This window comes from Lipotes vexillifer, unplaced genomic scaffold, assembly GCF_000442215.2.
Source record: "Lipotes vexillifer unplaced genomic scaffold, Lipotes_vexillifer_v1.1 scaffold2368, whole genome shotgun sequence".
Taxonomy (NCBI): domain Eukaryota; kingdom Metazoa; phylum Chordata; class Mammalia; order Artiodactyla; family Lipotidae; genus Lipotes; species Lipotes vexillifer.
The window spans coordinates 64,264-72,429 of record NW_006789957.1 but is presented as its reverse complement, the minus strand read 5'-3'; the positions used below and the strand labels follow the sequence as shown (position 1 = coordinate 72,429).

Sequence of the window (8,166 nt, the reverse complement as noted above, 5' to 3'; positions counted from 1 at the left end):
TTAGGATGCTGCACTTGGTACCTTTTGCGGTTCCCATCGGGGGTGAAAAAAGCTCGTTGGTGTGAAAGCTGAGCTCTGGATAAAACGGTCGAGGCCTTGCAAGTGAGATGAGCCGGAGCGGAGGGAGGGGTGGAGGAAGCCGCCCCGCGATCCAGTAACTGGGCGCCCCGGGATACTGCTTCAGCACCTCATCTGCCTGTGGTCTCCGCTGAGAGGAATCTTAGTTTTAGAGACGACCTGAGCAGTCAACTCGCCCCCATAGATTTTTGAGACAGAGTTCCCAACAGAAGGCATTGCCTCCTAATGCTTTCGAACCTTAGGATTTCAGAGGGAAACTTGTTCATGAAATGAGAAGTGTTTGGAGTAGCAGGCTCACCACAGTTACCTGTTGCGAAGGGCTGGGAGAATACAAGGGAATGGGCGGTTTGGTTTCCTGGGCCTGAAATTTACTGCACTTAGTTAGCGTGGGACCACCCTCCAGCATTCTCTGATCACAGTCTTCTCCCGGTTTGGCCTTCTGTATTCTGTCTGACTCTTCCCAAACGCAGCAGTGGGCGGTCCTGGGCTCTATGCCATCATCAAGTTTTATTCAGCAAGGGATGCCCACAGAGCCCAAAAGCCATGCGACCAGAAGCAGCTTTTTCACACATCTCCAGTGAAGGTGGGTCCAAATGTGGAATTCCTCGCTCTACTGGGATGAAGTGCTGAATTTAAAACTAATAGGCTGTCAGGAACTCCCTGGTGGTCCAGTTGTTAGGACTGCACTTTCACTGCTGAGGGCCCGGGTTCAATCCCTAGTCTGGGAACTAAGATCCCAGGGTTAAAAAAAAAAAAAAAAAAAAAATGGCCAGCATTTGTACAGCACTGTGGTGTACAGAATGCTCTCAGATGCACTGCTCCACTGATACCCCAGTTCCCTAGTGGTTTCTTCCTTTTTTAGATGAAGAAACACGAACTCAGGATGGTTAAGTGACTTACTTAAGGTTCATGACAGTAAATGTGGAAACTAGAGGCCAAACCCAAGCTTAACTGATGTTAAACCCCATGTCATTTTATGCTGCCCCTTAATTTAAGAAATCTTCACAGGAGTCTTCCTTATATTTACTTTTATGTGGATTTTAAATGTGTGATGTTGGCAATTTTTTTAATTAATTAATTTATTTATTTTTGGCTGTGTTGTGTCTTGTTGCTGCACGCCATCTTTCTCTATTTGCGGCGAGCAGGGGTTGCTCTTCGTTGAGGTATGTGGGCTTCTCATTGCGATGGCTTCTCTTGTTGCAGAGCACGATTTCTAGGCATGCAGGCTTCAGTAGTTTTGGCTCACAGGCTCTAGAGCACAGGCTCAGTAGATGTGGCACACGGGCTTAGTTGCTCTGCGGCGTGTGGGATCTTCCAGGACCAGGGATCGAACCCATGCCCCCTGCACTGGCAGGTGGACTCTTAACAACTGTGCCACCAGGGGAGTCCCGAGCTTGACAAACTTTTGTCAGATGTAACATAAAGGAGGCTTCATCATCATCATCACTCTCAAACTGCCTATTCAGAACTCCCTTCAGATTCCAGAAAATGGTTAAAACGTTCTTTAATGCATTGTAGAAACCTTATTCCATATCAACATGCCATGCAATTTTACTTCCCCAGAATTAACATTTCATTATGTACCTCCATTCAGCCACCATTCCTTTTCCAAAGAACTTTTCAATTCCTCTGAATAAGTGAGTGAGGCTTAGATTTCCCAGACCTTTCCCTTTATAATTGTGTGTCTTCTCTGATTGGCTTCTTGTTCTGGCTACTTCCTACTGACATTGCTGCCTATTCTCACCCATATTTCTTTACTCACTGATGTCACCTTTATTGAATCTGAGAACTCTCCTCAGGTGTGACTCCAGGTACACTACCTCCCACTTCTTTACCTGTTTAACACCCTCTTCAATGCTGGCTGTACTCCCTGGGATTGAAATGATTTTGTGTCAGACATTCTTTAATTTGAAGACCCTGCAACCATTTCACATAACCACTCAGATATTACAGATGGTCCTGGAAAGATTATGAAAGAGTTATTTGGTATCAGTTGTGAATAATGAGTTCTTTTCTTATATTGGACATTAAGACCATTCCATAAGTGTAGGTTGTGAGATTTTCACAGCATAAAGCCCATCACTGATAGAGTAATGAAGAAAATGTTCTACAAGTCACTATAGAGTTGAGAGGAAAGGGCATTCATATTAGCTTTCTTTATTTAATGCAGAGCCTTAGTTTACTATCCACAACCCCGAAATTTTTCCCTACTTTACTTATACGTTCTTTTTCAATTTTATTTATTTATTTGCTTGCACTGGATCTCAGTTGCAGCAGGTGGGCTCATTAGGTGTGGCTCAAGGGCTTCCCAGTTGTGGCATGTGGGCTCCTTAGGTGCAGCTCAAGGGCTCCCCAGTTGTGGCATGTGGGCTCCCCATTTGCAGTAGCCAGTCTCCTTTTTTTGTGGCTTGCAGGCTCCTGAAATGTGGCGTGCAAACTCTTTGCTGCAGCATACATGTGAGACCTGGTTCACCGACCAGGGATCGAACCCAAGCCCCCCTGCATTGGGATCATGGAGTCTTAACCACTGCACCAGCACGGAAGTTCCAATTATGTGTTCTTTTATTCATTGGCAGGTATACATACTTCTTATCTTACTTCCCCTGTGTTTTTTATAAATACAGAAAAGAGAATAACATCTTAAAATGAAGGAAAGGCCTAATGTATATGAGTTTTTCTCAGTAGCATGAAGGGCAAGGTTTGCCAGCAAGAACTGTGGCAAGGTTATCCCAGATGTCAGCTGTCTCTACTACCCAGGGGCTCAAAGCCCTTCTGAAGATTCCTAATTGTCCAGAACAGCTCCATTATGACTCACCGTACAGGGCCTAGCATCCCATGCGACACTCAACATTTAAAAATTAATCTTCATTTCTCCTTCCCAGCAGGCAACTTCAGTTGGAGAAAGTAACTTCTTTTTCTTATATACTCATTCATTCACTCAGTCAACAGACCATCACTCCTCTATTGTATGCCAAGATCTATGCTTTTTTCTGGTAACAAGGAAAGAATAATATATGGTTCCTTCAAGCGCTGAAGGAGCTCATAAACTAGTAACAGAGGAAGATGCACAAGCAAATCAACAAAGAATTAACAATGCTTTGATTTTATTTTATTATTTGAATTTTTATGACTATATTTATATACTCTACCCTGTTCAGAATGGAAATGGACATTTAAGAAAGAACTAGTGATATAAAAACTCCACAGTAATATATAAGTTCTTTAGAGAGTTAAGACTGGAAATATTTACACTCTCAAAGAAGCCTGTAATGGAGATGAACCTCTAATCCTTTTTGTTGCTTTATTTACATTTATAGATATATACATATTCCTTCTTCTAACAGGGGTTAGTAACTTGGGGAGGGGTTGCTACAGATTAAGGTCCTAATTCAGTGGCAGGTCCATCTTATCTTCTCTTCAGGTCATATTCTCAAGCAGGATGAGATGAGTAAAACAGTCCATTCCTTTGCTTACCCCCAGCCCCATAATAGGCTTCTGCTGGGCTTCCTTGGTTCTTTCATCATCACTTTCACCACCAGAGGTCAGGGAACCTTCCGGTTAATCAGGGGCCCTGGAAATGATGCAGAAAAATACTGACTTAAAAATAATAACATTTATTTCGGAATCACTGTGAACTCATTGCTTAAAATGTCTTACTTAATCTTCACAACCACTCTATAAAATTGGTATTGATAAATCTCGGGTATATCCAAAATGAGTCTCTATGTAGGGTGGTGATATTTTTAGGTCTTTTATATCTTTAGGTTCATCTCGGCACCAGACCTAAGGCTGTTCAACATAATACGCTTGCCCTAAAGAGCTCCAGATGCCAAGAATTGGCAAATTACTACTTTGGTTTCCGTGGGTGGGTCAAAAAGGATCATCAAGGTAAACTCTGTAGATTTTCTTTGACTAACCAGACTCTTTTCAACATTGAACTCCTAGACTTTAGAGAGAAGAATAGAAGAGGGCTACGGGGAGGAGATGTGGGAGGCTTCCACATGGAAGTATCTGAGCATTGGCCCGCCACCTGGAATTAGTGATAATCTCAATGACTTGGATGGTGGTGTCCAAAATTTTCTCCAGTATTTGTATGGTATATCATAAAAAAAATAGTTGTCCATATCTAGTCATTCATTTGCAAGTCTCAGTTGATTTTTAAGGAGTAGCATACCTAAACTATTACCTGGGATTGCTGGAGTTTGGTATTTATTTCTAACAACAGAATATGTTGAAGTCTAGCCTTTAATTCAAAATACTAACAGCTTCAGGATCTTTCTAACCTTGAAGAAAGGGAAAATGAAGGTATTGTGACACCACTTCAGAAGCAAAGCCTGAAGTTCTTCTGTGCTTTAGGGGTGGTTTTGCCCTCCCACGAGGGCAGAAGTCCTGGAGTTGGCATGGCTGAGGAATCTTTGGATAAGTTGGAGGAAGGTCTGATTTCCAGTATGTGTGTGTGTGGGGAGGTGAGAGAGTGGGATTTCTCTTTTTTCCTTTCTTTCTGAAACTCAACTTTTCCGATACATCATCATCTTTTCTAAGCAATTAAAGGCCTGGGCAGAATTTTGCTGCCCAACACTATAGGTTTTTATCTTAGGCAATACCTGACAGCACCTTAATCTTTAGAAATTTGGAACTCACTGCCTGCCAAGAAGCTTAGGAGGGAAAATTAGTTAGGAATTTTTTTTTTTTTTTGGTTAATAATTATATTTGTGCTAAAATAGTCCTTCAAATGTCTTCTGACCTTCAGTTATCCCAAGAAAATCATTGTCTAAAGATTGAAATAAACTCTTGTGTAAATGTTCAGTCCTTTGCCTCCTGTAAAAGGGCCTGAGCAGAATAAGTAAATGTAGATCCCTAGAAAGGGGATTCCAATTGGTACTAAGTTTTTTCCTAGAATCCATGGCACTTGGGCTTAGGGTTTTAAGTCAGAGGCAGGGCTGTTTGCGAATGGGGTTGTGGAGACACCACCATCCACCTGAGTGGGTAATGGTTGAGTAGAGGCCAGATCATCTGCACTACAACCAAATCTATCTCGCTGTATGAATACAGCGTTTTATGCACGGGAGAGCAGTGTCTGTAACAGTGTAGCCTCAGCTTGTCCATTTGAAATCTGTGAGTAATATGAGATTTGTGCCACGTTTTTGGTTTGCATTTCCCAACTAGTATTTTAGGAACTTCCAGAATAGATCTGAGCAGTAAACATGTGCCATGCCAAGGTATACCTACAACAGAGACATTCACCTGTACCCCAGTGTTGTGCCTGCCCTTAATCACTAAGGTAATGATCTAAGAATCACAGATGCATTTTTAGTTTTAAACATATAACCTAGAAATCAGTTATTCATATAGGCATTTTAAATTCATCTGTTTTGGTTGGATTTAGGGTCATTATCTTTCCTTATGAGAAGGAAGGTAACCCAGAAGCTTGCTATTCAGAAAGCTATGACAGATGCATTCCAGAAATTGCTGACTGTGGTTTTAGGTAAGACCTTTTTGATTGTCCTTGAAGTACTTTAGTTTCAGTGAGCAAATAAACTTATTGAAAAGTTAATTGGATGAAGGAGTAGGCACTTGCCTTGCTTCTAATAGGAAGTATCTTATTATAGTCCAGTTGTGTCTCTCCCAGGTTTGAACTCACTTTGACCCCCACCTCATGCCTTCCTATTCAATTGTATTGTGATTGAAGATGTTTTTTCCACAGCTTTTAATTTCTATGTCCTTATTCCTTAGTTCTTATTTCTAAGTTCATAAAGTTTTTTAACCAAAGTTGATACTTCTTATATATGTTTTCACAAATAATTATGATAAAAACTGAAGTGGCAGATGAGGAAACTTCTAGGAAAATGCTCTTATTTTCTGCTTTTAGAAGTGAAAAGAATGTATAATTATTCGGTGCTACAATTGTATACAGGAAGTTTAAGACCAAGAAAACTTCTGAATTGATCCTTGTTAATTTTATTACAGAAAGTGGTAAAACAGCTGTGGCATGTAGACCCTGTGAAGAGGTCACAGATGCTAGAACCGAAGAGGAACTACAGGATTTAATTCAAGTATGTGGAGATAAAAGCTCAAGGGCTACACAGCCAGTGTAACCATAATTCAAAACAACCAGCAGCATTTGGAAGAATTAGGCATGTCTACTCAACTCTGTCTTCCTTAGGGAAATGTGAAACTCTGAAACTGCTTTTGAGGCAGGAAATTTCTAGGATTTTTCCAAGTTCCGAGCCTTGTCTCTGGCCCCTTATTTGAAGTTTGGAGAGCAGGATTGAGGGCCATCAGTGTACGTCTACGGTTGTGGACACAGGAGAAGACACACAGGCCTTTTAGAACTCGACTCAAATAGAATTGCAGAGATTTGGGAACAGAGTAACTATGGTCTTAAGTGTGATTATGCTACACTGTTTAAAAACTATTCATGCCTTTCAAGTAAGGTGTATTACCCAGATCTCATATACATCTTGTGTTAAATAATTTGCCAAAGAACTTTCTGTAAACCAGTTATATGGATACCTCGAATTAGGGATTAAGTTGTCAACGTAATTTCTAAAAGAAAACATTAATGTACTGCATATAGGATTTTTATTTAAAAGGAGCAAAAAATGTGTTTCATGCCATTGAGAGCTTAATTTTTGGCTAGATTTCTGATTATTTAACTCACCCCAATGTTGCAAAGCTTGTTTTGAAGGGAAGAAAGTAGAGAAAGAAAAGGTAGTTATGTTCTGAAAAATGAAAAATTTTTGAAAGTTTTTCCTGTACAAAATAATTATTTCAATTCAATTTAAATCAGTCAAGGAAATTTCAAACATATCTATGTTTGGGCTTTAAGAAGTCTAGCTTCCTGTGAAATGTGAGAGGAAAGGGTTCCATATTGTTACTAAAGATTCTGGAAACCTGATTATAACAACAGATCCACTCCTAAATGAGGCCAATCTTGGAATCATAATGGTTTCTAAATGGTTTCCATTTAGAAACCATTATGTGCTAGGCACTGGAAATAAGGTGAAGCTCCTTCTCTCTTGCAGTTTAGGTGTTAAAGGTGTACCAGACAATTAAAAAGGAGTAAAATTAAATAGGTTATGAAAAGGACTGTGAAGAAATTGAACTGAGTGCTAGTTACAGTATTTCAAGAAAATTACTTAACATGCTGACTTTAACATTCTAAGTGTCTTCTCCATATGTGCACACAGGGTAGACCTCTGAAAAGTGACACTATAGTTTTTTCTAGATTAATGGCTCTGTTGAGACAAGTTGGGATGGGGGAAGTTTTCCCATACTAATGTAAAGGGCCATTCACTTGGTTTTAGACTCTCTTTCCCAGAATGAATTGCTCACCTGCCCCAAACACCTCCTACAGAAGTTCTGGAGTCATCCCTGATTCAGTGGTGACCCCTTAATAAGAGTGGTGTATGAATAATGAGATGTGAATACTGAGAGTTTGGAGGAAATGGCAACATTTTAGCATAATTGTAAGGAGTGTTCCCCTCCCGCCACCCTAACTGGTGCTCATTTTGCAGGTCAGCTACTTTTCTTGTCAGCCGTGTGGCCAAAGGGAGCAAGAATGTCTCTCAGACTTCAGCTTTGAGGAGGAAGAGTTCAGATTGCCAGAACTGGACCAGCATTTTTGAATTTCCCAGAATGCCAGGTCCTTTGGTTTCCACGGGAAGCTCTGCATCGTTCCCAACCCCTCTCCACCCCTGGGCTGCTGGAGTTTGTGGCCACTCGGGTCTGCAGCCCAAATCCCGCCTGATTGTTTGGGACCAGGGTGGGCAGGGCGGGGTTAGGAAGAGGGCCCGGCAGGAGGTGTCACCTTTGCAAGAGGAAGGATGGCTTGCGCCCTGTGGACTCTGGGAAAAAGGTCCACTCTGGTGGCACAGATTGTATCTCCGCACGAGCCTAATAACGGTCGTGTAACTAAAGACGTCATAAATAACGGGTGGGACGTTATGCGGGGCCGGGCCGCGCGTTTACTAACGTGAGCCCTCGCGTTGCGGTGCTGGCATAGCAGTTCAGTTTGGCTCTGAAGGAGGATGTGGCTCCAGCTCCTCACTGGCCTAGGTTGCTGTGCCTGGGAGCCGCCTCATGTTA

The 8,166-nt window shown here is 41.6% G+C and overlaps 1 pseudogene; it reads left to right on the top strand.

The window, feature by feature from the left end:
- The first annotated feature begins 5 nt into the window (after nt 1-5).
- LOC103091404 (RAD52 motif-containing protein 1-like) lies at nt 6-5,607 on the top strand (annotated as a pseudogene).
- Nucleotides 5,608-8,166: the final 2,559 nt, after the last annotated feature.